A 15,782-nucleotide genomic window follows, 5' to 3' on the forward strand; every position below is an offset into this window, starting at 1 on the left:
GGACCTAAGTGCCCTGTGAGATGACAATGGATGTCACTGCTACAGTTGACTGACGAGCACATGAAACTGTCAACCTACTGCTGCTTCATGGCTGCTACGATTTAAGCACAACTGCATCTTCATCTTTATGTGTCAATATTTCAGTGATACTCAAGATTGCAAGTTTTGCAGCTGCTCCAATAAAATGCTTTCAGTTAACAATCTTTATTCAAAATACTATCAAAAAATCACAAATTATTCACTCGGCATAAAAACAAACATACACATACCTCAATCATTCTCAATTCTCTACCACTCACATACATCCCTCATGCTCACATATTCTCAATACCAATCAACAACATATTTCACACTTAAAAATATTATAGAGTAGTGTGTGGTCAAAATATCAAGAAGCCAAGTTCTTTTATCCGTCACCACTATTAAGGAACCCGGACTTCAATGGATAACACCTGAGCGGTACAAACGTCCATTGTTCTCCTTGCGAATTGTTATTCTTTCAAAAAGTTCTTGGAGAAAACCACAGTCTTAACAGTTTAACGGTTCCAATTTTCCTTCTTGAAAAGATTCCACACTCCAACCATTTCCTTTCTCAATAACTTTACTTTCAAAGTCCTCTTAGTATCTTCAGCATGAGTAAGAAAGATCAGAAGCAGCACGACCCTACACACACGTGTTTCGCTCATACAGAGCGTCCTCAGGGGTCTAATCCTAAGTGAACAACAAAATTGTATTCAGAAACCCTACACCCCCACAATATAACTTACAAACAATTCTTTTAAACATACATTAGGTAGATTTGCATAAATTGGAGGCAATATTGTGAAAACCTGACTGGCTAGGTGAGCCCCAAAAACTGGGTTGAGAACCACTGCAGAAGATGAAAGAGGCTGCATGGTTAACCCCACACAAATTGCTAAACAATCCTTCAAGGGAAAACACCACATATCGGGATGAACTCTCCAGATTCCTACAGAAACTAGACAAGGGGTTTAATGAATTGGGACCCTAAGCCAGGCTAGTATTTCCTCTCCGTTAAGAGCTGTAAATTAGGGAACGTCAAAACAATGACTTCTGATAATCCTTACACATAAATTCCTAAAGTGATTCCTGAATTGGAGAAGCTGCTTTGTTTCAACAATTGAGTTTTATACAAAGGCTCCCTAAGGCAGGAAGGCAGACAGGACTCCAGCTTTGAAAGTTTACTAGTCCAATCAAGACTTTTATAGCCTGTGGCTACAGAACACGTTTGTTTTCAGATCCAGCTTATGACTGCTCTTATGTAATTGCTTCTCTTTTCTTCTGCCTATATTAAAATCCATTGTATGTATTAATTTCCAACCATAATACTTCCTTTCCTCACAAAAAGCATACTTAAAAGAATATATACTTAGAAAGTTTAGTGCATCAATTATTGCACTAACAGGTATGCATTCATGCCCGTTCCTCTACATTAGGAATTTTAAGACACACTATTAAACAACAGGTTCTGATTACAAACGTCCAGTTGCACCATCCTGGTTGTACTCAGCAGTGGCATAGCCACAGGTGGGCCTGGGTGGGCCGGGGCCCACCTACATAGGGCTCAGGCCCACCAAACAGTAGTATACGTTTAGCGGTAGCTGGTGGGGATCCCAATCTTTGCCAGCTGAAGACTTCCCCCTGATGGTAACGAAAATGCTGCTCTCCACGATACTGGCACCTACGCATGCTCAGTTTTCAGCGCATGTCTGCTGCAGACTGCCAAGGTGCAGAGAAGCATTTTTCCACCAGCTGAAATATTTTTTTGGTGGGGTGGAGAACACTTGGTGCCCACCCACTTCTTGCCTAGGCCCACCCAAAATCTGCTGTCTGGCTACGCCGCTGGTACTCAGTAAGATCAATGCAGCACACCATTGTCTGATTCATGTCTTTGCAGTAGTAGCTTTCCTGGGTTCTGTAGTGGTCAGATTGGCTATTCTTTTTTGGGGAAGGAGGGTTCCTTTTTCAGAGATCTCTAAAAGGACAGAGACCTCAGGACTATGAGTAAGATTATGTGTGTACTAAGGTAGCACTTACATGTCTTTATATACTGGAAGCATAGGAACCAGCTTTGTGGGTGCCCCAATATTTTTTTTTGTTACATTTGTACCCCATGCTTTCCCACTCATGGCAGGCTCAATGCAGCTCACATATTGTATACAGGTACTTTTATTTGTACCTGGGGCAATGGAGGGTTAAGTGACTTGCCCAAAGTCACAAGGAGCTACCTGTGCCTGAAGTGGGAATTGAACTCAGTTCCTCAGGACCAAAGTCCACCACCCTAACCACTAGGCCACTCCTCCACTGTTGCTACTATTTGAGATTCTACATGGAATGTTGCTATTCCACTAGCAACATTCCATGTAGAAGTCGGCCCTTGCAGATCACCAATGTGGCCGCGCAGGCTTCTGCTTCTGTGAGTCTGATGTCCTGCACGTATGCTAGTGGAATAGCAACATTCCATGTAGAATCTCCAATAGTATCTATTTTATTTTTGTTACATTTGTACCCCACGCTTTCCCACTCATGGCAGGCTCAATGCGGCTTACATGGGGCAATGGAGGGTTAAGCGACTTGCCCAGAGTCACAAGGAGCTGCCTGTGCCTGAAGAGGGAATCGAACTCAGTTCCTCAGGACCAAAGTCCACCACCCTAACCACTAGGCCACTCCTCCACTTGAACAAACTCCTTGACTATGTCTAGGGAGAGGTCATTTCTGTTGAGTTTAGCACCCCCAATAATGTTGAAAAGTTGGTTCCTATGACTGGAAGATGTTTCCAGAAGGGCTATGCAGCCTTTCCACCTGCTTTCTCACGGCAGTGAGCGGGTTCGTAAGAACATTTACACATTGCCTAAATAGAAGCTGATTAAGTAATACCAGTGGAAACAAGAACTACACAACAGATGCTACTAAAAAGAGAAGTTTTCATATTTATTGTATTACTCTCTTTCACAAGTTTAACCAACAGGCTGTGTATTTACATTTAGCAATCAGAGGGCGAATCAAGGGAAGAGGACTCAGAAAGCTGTGCATTAGAGCAAATACCAATTGTTTCGTCCAAGTTCCCGTTCTTGGCATGCCATGCTAACCCTTAAATATATCTCACGAGGGGCCATGAAATTTAAAAAATTACAGGTCTGTGTTAAATGCCTGTTTCGGGGTTTTCAACTTTAGATCTCAACTCAATGTGGGATTTGTAGTGCCTGATTCCGCCCATTGAAATCAGTGCCAGAAATCCCACAATGCAGGAGGATGGGGTGGTCAGAAAGCCAGGCCTGTTCCAGAATCTCCAGCCTGGAACCAGATCATGTGGCATCTCTGCTTTAATATATGTTAATGTGCATTAGTACACACTAATGCAGCCAGGTAGAGCACGTGTTATTTGCACCAAATGCACGGAAATGGAAGAATTCTATAATTCCATGCCTAAATCCTAAGAATGCCCATGACCCTTCCTTGGTCATGCCCAATTTGGAGTTGTGTGCAAGATGAATTTGGTGTGCAGGTTATAGAATAGGGGCACAGAGCAGATAAGCATAACCAGTCATTAGTGCCAATTAGTACTTGTTAAGGCTAATTATTGATATCACCAATTTAGCCAATTACTTTAGGTGCATATCTGCAATTTGTGGTCAAAATTGCACACCCAACTTTGGGCGACCTATATAGAATTTGGGGGCATATCTGAGCTCAAATTTATGGTATACTAGCACTTATGTGGGTGAATATACATTAACACATGTAAATGTTAGCTCAACGCAATTCTATAATTTACGAACTTAGGGACAGATTCTGCAAATGGCATCTAAAAAATAAGCATGTTCAAAAATAGCACTTAGTGCTATTCTATAAAGCACACCTAAAGTAAGGCGCAGTTTATAGAATAGCACATAGGTCCAGGGAATGCGCCTACATTTAGGCACCGCCATTTACGCCACTGAAAACCTGGTGTGAATACTCGCACCTAAATTAGGCATGGATCCCCCGAATTCTATAACCACAAATGTAAATTTGAGCATCAACCCTGACACGCTCACACTCGTCCCATAGCTACACCCCTTTTTCAGCTAGGCCTGTTAGAATTTATGTGTGCGTCTTTTTAGAATATGCTTTAAAAGATGCATGTGTACATTCCAATTATTGTCAATTAGTGCTGATAACTGGTTGTTCTCAGTCAATTATCATTGCTGATTCGTTACTCAGTTAAGGTGCACACGTAAATTGGGCACACACCTAATTTATTTATTTATTTATTTATTTATTTATTTATTAGGATCTATTTACCGCCTTTTTGAGGAATTCACTCAAGGCGGTGTACAGTAAGAATAGATCAAACGTATTTAAAATGTGCAACTCACCGTACCATATATATAGAATCTGAGGATTAACGCATAAATGCAAAAGGGGTGTACACAGAGCATCGATGGGGCATATGCAGGGCTCTCACTTATGCATATACAAACAAGCAGGAGTGACTGCATTACATGTGAGACTACATTACACACAATGTATTGCTCATATATCTTTGCAATGAGTGACTGCAGCAGTAAAAATCCTAGAAGTGAGAACAACAATAAAAGCATTGAACACATTTTAGGGCTACACTATATATAAAACTAGTTTAAGCTGCCGGGGGTGGGGGGGCAGAATAATAACTTCCCCCTTAGTGTTCATATTAAGTAATGTTTGTGGATTTTTCACGTGTTTTTTTTTTTCCATTCATTTGTATTTATTTACACACATTGGAGCCCTTTTACTAAGCTGCAGTAGCACTAGTGCGTGGCTGCCGTACACTAAAAAGCACTACTGTGGGAAGTGCTGAGGTGTCCCATGGTAGTGCGCCGCTCAGCATGCACTGAAAAATATTGGCATATTGCAGCGTACTGACCGATTGCTGTGGGAGTAGTGCAGGAGCCCTTTCTGCCAAGTATATAGGTGATGGTAAGGCAGTAATGGCCATGCACTAATTGGGAAATTAGCGCATGGCCATTAATGGGAGATATAGCAAATGCGGCCATTTACCATTGCGGTAAAAGTGGCCACAGCGCATGGTGAACCCATGCGCTGACAGCAGTGCCAGCAACATTTTAGTGCAGCTTAGCAAAAGGACCCCATTCTGTGCAGATCAGTTATACGTGTATTGATTCGTAGGTTTATGTATGTTTTCATACCTAAACAAATCAAATATATGCTCATCAATGCATAGCCCTAATTATTGGCTCTGATATGGCGATGGTGGTACAGTTAAAAACTTTATCTCTCTTCCAAGGAAACAGCAAGGCAAATGGTTTGCAAGATCCAATATGGTTAGCTAGAAAAAAAGCAGACCGTGTAAAGCTGAAGGCTTTATTCACTATTTTGGCTCCCAGGTTTTATACAATAGATGCCTGACATGGCCACGTTTCACCAAAGAGGCTGCTTCAGGGGTGAATGATACTGCGAACATATATATACATAATGTTAGTAATAATATTAATAAAAATAAATACATTTATTTTTTATGTATTTAGAGAAGTTTTTGATTTTGTACTAAGGAAAAATGTGCAGAAGTGGAAGACTGTAGCTCAATACGTATGAAAGCACAGACAGAAAGAATAAAGTAGTGTAGCCAGCAGAGCTCTTCCCAAAACAACAAGAGGACGATTGAATTATAAAATACTTTATTCTTGAAAGGACCCGACACGGCACTGTGTTTTTACTAAGTGCCTTGCCTGCCTCAGGGGTCTAACATCAAATAATGTACAGTATAAATTAAGCAAAAATATATATAAATATATATATATATATATATTTTAATTCATGTACTTTCATATATATATATATATACTAGTAAAAAAAGGCCCGTTTCTGGAGCCAATGAAACGGGCGCTAGCAAGGCTTTCCTGTGCCCCCCCCCCCACCCGTCGTCGATGTTGGTGAATTGCTCCGCCTCCGCCCTCAACGTCATAACGTTTGACGCGAGGGCGGGGCCCAGAGACTGTGATTTTCGAGGCTTCAGAGCTTCGAACATACGAACCTTGGCTTCAGTGACGTCAGAAGCCAATAGAACGTTGAGGGTGAGTTTTATATATATATATATATATATATATATATATATATATATATATATATATAAAGGAAAGTACATGAATAACGAATATATCAAAGTCATTCAAAAATACAATAATAAAAAGGGGTTATTCATACACCCTGTTCTATTAAAATGTTTTATTGTGTATTGTGTTGATGTAATGTAGTATACTATGCCATACTTTATTGTTAGTTGAATATTTTTACTTCTGTAATTGTCTAATGCTTATGTTTGATTTATTCTGACTGTAGATCCACAGAATCTTAGCAGAGATAGGGTGGCAACGCTGGTAATTGGGAAGCAAAACTGGTGCTGGGCAGACTGGATGGACCGTACATGTCTTTATCTGCCGTCATCTACTATGTTACTAGCCTGCTTATTTTCGAAGGAGAAGGGCGCCCATCTTCCGACACAAATCGGGAGATGGGCGCCCTTCTCCTAAGGGCGGCCAAATCAGCATAATCAAAAGCCGATTTTCGCCACCCTCAACTGCTTTCCATCGCGAGGACGACCAAAATTCCCTGGGGCATGTTGGCAGCATACCGAAGGCAGGACAGGGGCGTGCTTAAGAGATGGGCATCCTCGGCCAATAATGGAAAAAAGAAGAGCGTCCCTGACGAGCATTTGGCCAACTTTACTTGGTCCATTTATTTTCAGGACCAAGCCTTAAAAAGGTGCCCAAACTGACCTCCCCATACTCCCCCAGTGGTTACCAACCACCTCCCACCCTAAAAAAAAAATTTTTAACATTTTTTTGCCAGCCTCTATGCCAGTCTATTATAGAATAGTCTTAGTTGATATCTTAGAGCTTAAAACTATGCACATCCATTTACACCAATGAAAACGTAGTGTAAATCCCAGTGCATAGATTTACACACACCAGGCCATATTCTATAACTACACGTGTAAATTTTGGAATGCCCAGGAAATGCTCATTTCCCCACCTATAACCATGCCTCTTTTTGCCTGTGCACATTAGAAGATCAGCGCACTTCGTTACAGAATATGCTTAGCAAGTTGCGCATGTAAGTTATAATCGGTGCCAATTAGTACTCATTATTGCTTGTTAAGAGCTGTTATCAACGCTGATTAACTTGTTAGGCCAATTTTGACACAGATCTCTAGACGCGCTATATAGAATCCGGGTGATAGCAGCTAACTCAGCACTGGGTTAAGCAGTTAAATATGACAGTGTAAATAGCAGTCCTTTCTTTAACCACTAGGAACGGTTAGAACTGAATATCAGCTTAACCAGTTAAGTTCCGGTGGCTAAAAATGAAACCGGATATTTAATGTCAGACACCGGCAGTGCCGGTACTCAAATGCTAGGCCACCCTTCAGGAGTGGGGTGATCACTGAGGGACCCACCCCACAATAGCCAGGCCCCCTGCAACCAGTCACAGAATCTATGACAAGGCAAAATTGGTGTGTAGAGCCTGAGCTCTATCATTAAAATTTGGGTTCCATGGGTCAATTTTAGGAGACAATGGAAACAGTGCCAGTACTCAGTACCCCCAAGTACCCCCTCAAAAAAAGCCCTGGACACCGGATATAGCCCGGCATTGAATATTTGGGGTCAAACCACAAGGCTTATGCAGTCTGCATCCCAATGGCTAAATATCAGGCCCTATGTCGTTATCGTCCGGAATCACCTAAAGAATTCTATAGAACAAAGAACTCCATTAGTTCCAGTTGTTATGTCCTCTCCTATTCTGGTACCTGATGCATCATAATTTCTAATTGTGGCTGCTGATTTGTTCTCTGGAAAAGATTTCCTACATTTTTCTTGTAAATGGAAGACTACGCCTACCTTTACATTTTTCTGTATGCCCCTCTGTTTAAGTTTCTTTAGTTCCTTGAAATGAGGTTTATTGCATTCTTTTTCTAATGTTAAATTTCTTTGGAATGTTATTTTTCTTTTTGATTGTCTGCCTTGAAATTAGACGGCTTTCATCCATCAAGTTTTATACTTGAATGTTGATTGAAAATCTGAATAAATAAATAAATGTTTATAAAGAAAAATATTTGAATATTGCTTATCAAAGAGCCAAGTCAGGGGCCCTTTTACTAAGGTGCGCCAGAAAATGGCCTGAGCTGGTGTAGACACGTGTATTGGACGTGCACAGGTCCATTTTTCAGCGCACCTGCAAAAAAAGCCTTTTTTTGTGACCGAAAATGGATGTGCAGCAAAATCAAAACGAGCATGCGTCCATTTTGGGCCTGAGACCTTACCGCCACCCATTGACTTAGCAGTAAGGTCTCATGCATTAACCGGGTGGTAATTGTCAGCACGCATACACTGCCAATTACCTCCCGGTTAGCGCCACATGGTAGAAAATAGAAATTATTTTCTGCCGTGCATTTTGGATGTTCATCAAAATTAGAATTACCGCGCCTACGCATCTTAGTAAATGGGCTCCTTAATTTGCATGTTTTGATTACCCTGAAAACTGACCAGTTTAAGGATCAATGAGTAGCCAATCTGAAATTATTTAGATTGAAATAACACTTTGAAACAATATGAATGATGAGGATTTGCTTGCTCTTGAATACAGATCAGATTATCTATATAAATAATTCTCACCTCCAATTCTGAAGCTCACTGTGTGGCAGGGAAACACTGAAGCCCTGTACTGTTGTAGCCTGTCAGCATCACTCACTCTCACTCTCACTCATACACCTGCCCTCAGCCATGCCCCATCTGGACATAATTCGCAACCCCAACGTTCGAATGAAGCCCCCAAGCTCCACCCACTTCCGTGAAGGGTTCGTAACTTCATGGCGGTGAAGCCTCTCCACTGCCCATGCCTGTCTGTCACGCCCTCGCGTCGAACGTCATGACATCGAGGGCGGAACAATTAACAAGGAACGCACCACGGCCGACAACACAAGTGCGCCTCCGTCGAGGACGGAACAATTCAACAAGGAATGCCCCGCAGCCGACAACAGAAGTGTGCCTCCATCAGCACAAGGAACGGCCCACAACCGACAACAGAAGTGCGCCTCCGTCAACAAGGAATGCCCCGCAACCGACAACATAAGTGCGCCTCCGTCAGCACAAGGAATGCCCCGCAGCCGAGAAGAGAAGTGCGCCTCCGTCAGCAGAGGTACGCACAGCCTTCGGGGGAGGTTTTCCGGAACAAAGGGTGGTGTCCACAGGGTCGCGCCACGGGGGGACCACGAGTAACGCCAAGGGGGGGTGTGCAACTCAGTGGGAGGGGCATGAAGGGGGCCTTGAAGTGGGAGGGAAAGGGTCTGCAACTGTGCAGGGAGGGAGAAACGGAGGGACAGAGGGGGTATGGAACTCGGCAGGGATGGAGGATGGGTGAGAATTTCCCTTGCTAGCGCCCGTTTCATTGTGTTTCGAAACGGGCATTTTTTACTAGTTATTCATAAGAGATACCGTATTTTTCGGACTATAAGACGCACTTTTTTCCCCCCAAATTTGGGAGGAAAATGGGGGGGGTGTCTTATAGTCCGAAGGTAGATTTGGCTGGCTGGCTGGCTGGCAGGCCGCCCGCCCTCCGAGTTCCGGATCGCCGTCAGGGTAACCTCCTCCCCCCCCCCCCGGCCCTGTCACCACTTCTCCCTACTCATGTGATCTTCCCTGGTGGTCTAGTGACGTCGGGGCAGGAAAGAGCCCCCTCTTTCCTGCCCAGCGCGCTGCTCTCCATCCTCCTGTATGCATTGCTGCCTGACAGTCTCGGCGAGATTCAAAATGGCCGCCGAGAATTGAAGTCTCGGCGGCCATTTTGAATCTCGCCGAGACCGTCAGGCTGCATACAGGAGGATGGAGAGCAGCGCGCTGGGCAGGAAAGAGGGGGCTCTTTCCTGCCCCGACGTCAGTAGACCACCAGGGAGGATCGCGTGAGTAGGGACTCGGGAGAAGTGGTGACAGGGCCGGGGGGAGGGCGATCCCAAACTCGGAGGGAGGGATTCGGACAAGACGCACCGGAGCACTTAGGTTTTAGAGGAGGGAAAAAGGAAAAAAAAATGTTTTCCTATTTCCCTCCTCTAAAACCTAGGTGCGTCTTATGGTCCGGTGCGTCTTATAGTCCGAAAAATACGGTAATTATAACATCACAGATATGATCAGGGCTTAGAAAATTTAATCATGCAGTTGTATTGATTTTGAAAAGTATATCTTAATTAGCAGAGGAATTCTTTTTTTTTTCAGAATAGAAGTTACCAAAGTTTTGTCTCAGTGCATAAATTGTCCCAGTTATGCAACAAAACTATTTCCAAGTGAAAATACTTAGATATCGTCAATCACCGAATAAGGAAGAAAAAATGAAAAACAAGTCCCCACTTGTCTTTTCGCAGACAGCAAACGCACTCTGTCTGGGAAGACTTCAAATAATCCCACATACATGAAAAGAGTAATGAAAATGCAAAATTGCTGAAAAATTTGTGTTTTAAGGAGAAATCGGTATGCAGGTCAGAAAGAACAAAATAAGAAATATCTGTGTGATGGCTGTTACCGCTGCTCCTGCAAAAATGCCTCAGACTTGGAGGAGCTGAGTCAGAGAGGTTTATAGAGAAGGTCTACAGGGACATAGTAGAGAAGTCCCACCTCCAGTCTTCCAATCTCTGTGCTACAATGGAGGATAAAGATCTTCTGAAGGGACAGCATCACTATGGAGAGGCAGGAAGTGATCTTGTAGCCAGGACTTGCCCTCCAGGGGATGCAATATCCTCTTGCACAATGTCTCCAGGGGCTTCTGCCCAGGAGGGAAGGGTTAGGATGGCCGTTGTAGTTGGAGATTTGATCATTAAGCATGTAAATAGCTGGGTGGCAGGTGGACATATGGATCATTTGGCCACTTGCCTGCTTGGTCCAGATTTGCAGACAAACCGGCAGGCCGGCGGGCAGGTGGGCCTCAGGGTATCCTATCCTATCCTCCCCTCCACTCTTTTACCTTATTATCGTGCCCTGGTGGTCTAGTGGCCCCTTTGGAACAGGAAAGAGCCCCCTCTTTCCTGCCCAGCGCAGCTGCTGACCCTTCCTGGGCAGAAGCTCCTGGAGACACATCCTCGGTGTGAGAGGGTGGGCTGGTCCTGACTACAGGATTACTTCCAGCTTCACCAAGGTGATGCTCTCCTTTTAGATGACATCCCTCCACCAAGGCAGCACAGGGGATGCCAGACTGGAAGTGGGACTTCTCTACAATGTCCCTATAGGCCAGTGGTGATCCTAGCCGGCATGACAACCGCAGCGGATCGTCGATGCGCCCCCCCCCCCCCCCGGCGAAATGACACCCCCCCCCCAGGTGCACGCTGCTGGGGGGGGTGCCGCGGCGCGCGCCTGTCAGCTGAGTTTGCTAACTTCGCTGCAGCTCCCTCTGCCCCGGCTGGAACAGGAAGTAACCTGTTCCAGAGCAGAGGGAGCTGCAGCAAAGTTAGCGAAGTCAGCGAACTCAGCTGACAGGCGCGTGCCGCGGCACCCCCCCCAGCGGTGTGCACCCGGGGCGGACCGCCCCCACCGCCCCCCCCTTGGTACGCCACTGCTGTAGGCTTCCCCTATATACTTCTCTGCCTCCCTCAGCTCCTCCAAATCTGCTACTCTAGCCTCAAGAGCACACACATATAACCTCTCACCAACTGGGAGATAATCATACATGTGACACTCAATGCAAAAGACTGGATAGCACCCCTCTTGCTGCTGGACTGCTGTCTGCATCTTAGTATAGAGTTGTTTAATTAAAACTTTTTAAGGTACTAGGGATATCAGATGAATATAAAAAGCCTTAAGATTATATGGTATAATGTGTAATTTATTTAGTGTTTGCTTCTCAGAAACTAATTTAAATGTATTTATTTTATTTGCTACAATTGTACCCCACATTTTCCCACCTATTTGCAGGCTCAATGGGGCTTACATAGTACCGTAGAGGCATTTGCCAATTTGGTTGATAGCAGATACAAATTACAAATGCAATTAAAACTATCTGTTAAGGCTGTGGCAGAAAATTCAAGTTTTAAAACTATGAGGGAGAGGGTATAGAGACTAGTTAATAAAGATGGCTTCTCTTTTTTAATTTGGTGTTTATCAATAACCTACAATTCCTCTTTTAAACCCAATCTTTAAGTTACCAAGTGCAGAGCAAAATAATGCCACTTACCCAGAGAAATGTCCTCTTCTCGCAGAACTTCTTGGAAAAGCAATGGCTGTTGTTTCTGCCTGGTTTCGAGCCAGGGACCTTTTGTGTATCAAGCAAATGTGATAACCACTACACTACAGAAATACTGCTTCATCTGTTAGCAGCACAGGGATGAGTAAAACCTCTGTCCTGTCAAATTTACTTCACAGCACTGGACACAACTAAAAAGGTCAAGGGAGTCTTTACACAAGATACAAATTTAAGGAAGGCTCAAGGGCTGAGCCTCCAACACATGCTTCTCATGTAACCACACAGAATCCACCACACACACAGCAGCCATCTCCAAAGGGTGCTACTACTTGTACAGCGCTGCGTAACCCTAGTAGCGCTATAGAAATGCTAAGTAGTAGTAGTAGTAGTAGTACTACTACAGCCAGATGATATACACCTCCGGTCCTGCAAGGATCCTTAAAAGTGTAATACCAGGGACCCATTCTCAAAGGCAATCAAGCCTCGGGAATTGTCCCCAAATGCACATAAAAGTCCATGGGAAAGAGAAGGGACATCTGGAGGATGACCTAGTGGGAGGAAGAGAGAAGGGAAGGGATTTTATTTTTAAGTGCACCTAAAGTAAGCTGAGGAGGATGGGATTGTTTGAAAGTGAGTGGACCTGCTGCCGGTGAGAGACAGGGTTAGCATAGGAATGGATTTAAGGGAAACTAAGACTGCTGCTGGGATGGGAGGAATTTGAAGGAGGCTGATTCCTGCAGGTGAGAGGCAGAGCAGAAGAGGTAGAGAGAGGCTGACACAGCTATTGAGAGAACAGGTATTTAAGGCATTTGGATACAGAAAGTGAAAGTGCCTTGGTGCTTTGTAGCTTTTACTATATGAGACCTGGGGTAAGGAATAATATATTGTAGAGGAATATATTGGAGCTATTCCCCAAGTTTTTCACGTCATCACTGTGACCCCTGACGCAGGTGCTAGTCACCGAAACACGGCCCGTGTCGGGTCTTTTTGTCAAGGCTCATTCATTAAAGAACTGTGTTCCATTTTTAAAGGCCCGTGGTGCTGTTTTTTTTGTTTGGACTTTAGTTTGTACTTCGTTCCCTCTCTTTTGTTATATACATAATGTCAATAATGCCACCAATCTGAAGAGGATGATCTCAAAATACTTGTTTTTCAGCTACATGGCAGCTGAGCATTTTTTGTGCCCCACTAACTTACGCAGTCACCCTATACCCCTGGGTGAGGTAGAGTGGAGCTGGGGTAGGCTAAGAATGCTGCTGGGGTCCTTTCACTAAGTCGTGGTAGGCTCTACATGCGTGCAGCGTGAACCCAAATGAGACTACCGCCAGGAGGGTTTCAGATTTGGTGCACCCCCATAACGCCTGTATGAATTATTTATTTCCTCCTATGCATGCTAGTTCTGGCGGTAATCGGCACTTGGCGCGTGCCCACTGGTCACCGCGCGTGTAGTGCGTTAGCCTTCACTGCTAGAAGAATGGGTGGCATTAAGGGCTCAGGCCAGTTTTGGGCGCGTGCTGCTTTCATTTTTATCTCAGGCCCTTTTCCCGTCCTATTTTTTTTTTTTAAAGCCATTTTTTTTTGTAGATGTGGTAAAAACTGACTCGGCATGCGCCCTATACATGCGCCTACACTACCACAGGCTACGTTTTAACCGCGACTTAGTAAAAGGGCCCCTAAGTTTGCTATCTGACTCCAGACTCAGTACACAGGGTTGATCCAGTCCTGGGATGCCCTATTGCATGCGTGGAGCTGTGGTCTTGCTCTTCATTTGGAAATCAAAAATACAAGTCCTTGGATCCATGCTATCAGGTGAATTTGGAGCCTGATGGCAACCCTGTGTGCACTACTCACTCAACACAAATCACACACATGGTGTGTCTATCATCCCTGCTGCTGCTGCAGCATGCATACCAGCAAACACTGTGTGCCCCTTGGTCCTATGCAACACAGGCACACAACCATAACACACACCCTCCTTATTTTTGCAGCAACACACACATGCACACTGTGCTTCTCACCCTGAAAGAGATTTATAATGTTCTACTTAATAGATTGTTTAAAAATTGTATAATTTTCCAGAATTAACGTTTATTTGTGTGTAACTCCCTAGAGTATACTTAGATTCAGAGCAAAAACCTCCATTGTATTGAGTGTGAATTTTGTACTACTAATCATTTCTATAGTGCTACTAGAAGTATGCAGTGCTGTATACATTATATGCAGGTACTTGCTCTGTCCCTAGAGGGCTCACAATCAAGCTTTTTATACCTGGGGCAATGGAGGGTTAAGTGACTTGCTCAAGACCAGGATCAAAGCCCACTGCACTAACCATTAGGCTACTCCTCCACTCTGTGCTTCGGGAAACCAATACTTCTGCTTACTTTTTTTTTTTTTTTTTTTTGCTTTAAAATAGGTTGTGCCATTCAATGTTCCCAAACCGCAAAAAAAATAACCGTTAAAATATGAAACCACAGATATGATGTTTTCTTGATGTTTATTAGCTGTTAAGCAAGGCTCTCATCAGATAGGCTGGGGTTCTTCCCCAATTTGCTCTAGTGAAAGCAGGTTTATATGATTACTCAACAGGCAAATGTGGTTGAAGCATGGCACGAAATCACATTTTGCACAAGATCAGAGGGAGAGAACTTTTTGCAAGGTAAAGAGCACAGTACTGATAGGAGGGGGGAGTTTGGAGAGATTAGGAAGGGGTGTGTGGTTAGTCATATCCTTACCTGACACCAATTATTTTCAGCCTGAAGCAAAGGCACAAATAAATAGGTTTTCAACCCCAAGAGGAATAAATGGCTTCCTGTTTATATGAAGATGGGAGAGAACTTAGATGCCCTTTTACTTTGCCACGTAGGCTCCTACGTGCGCCCAACGTGTGCCAAATTGGAGTTACCACCTGGTTACCGCATGGCCCTTATGGTAATTTCAATTTTGGCCCGCACCCGCTACGGGCGTCTGAAAAATATTTTTTTTCTTTTCTGGCATGCGACAGCTACGCGCGTCAAGTGGCATTTGATGCGCGTAGGCCCTTACCCGCTAGGTCAATGGCTTGCGGTAAGGTGTCAGACCCAAAATGGACACAAGGCAATTTTCATTTTGCCGCACATCCATTTTTGGCAAAAAAAAAAAAGGCATTTTTTTGTAGGTGTGTTAAAAAATAATTCTGCGCACGCCCAAAACATGCGTCTACACTACCGCAGGCCATTTTTCAGCGCACCTTAGTAAAAGGACCCCTTAGAGAGTACACACTGTTCTGTGTGCTGATGATAGGTACCATACACCATGTCTGCCTAGATTTTTCTAAACCTTTGTACAACACTTTGAAAAAAAAAAGGTGCAAAGGTGCATGTCACTTTTCCTGTACTGCAGCAGCACTGCTGATCCAAATCACGTACAACGGAAGTTCTAGACGAGTATGAATTATTTTCAGTCAAGCCAATGGTCAGACTTTAGAGTACATTTTGAAGTTGTGCCACTGCTTTGAAGGATCGCTGCCTTTGCACGTGCTGCTTACGTACTGAGGATCAAGTAATAGCTTGTGGTTGCACACA

The 15,782-nt window shown here is 44.0% G+C and overlaps 1 non-coding gene across 1 annotated transcript; it reads right to left on the reverse strand.

The window, feature by feature from the left end:
- Positions 1–12,263: 12,263 nt before the first annotated feature.
- TRNAI-GAU lies at positions 12,264–12,336 on the reverse strand. Its single transcript has one exon. It is a non-coding gene; the product is annotated as a tRNA-Ile (tRNA).
- Positions 12,337–15,782: the final 3,446 nt, after the last annotated feature.

The sequence above is a fragment of the Microcaecilia unicolor genome, chromosome 7 (assembly GCF_901765095.1).
Source record: "Microcaecilia unicolor chromosome 7, aMicUni1.1, whole genome shotgun sequence".
Classification (NCBI taxonomy): Eukaryota; Metazoa; Chordata; class Amphibia; order Gymnophiona; family Siphonopidae; genus Microcaecilia; species Microcaecilia unicolor.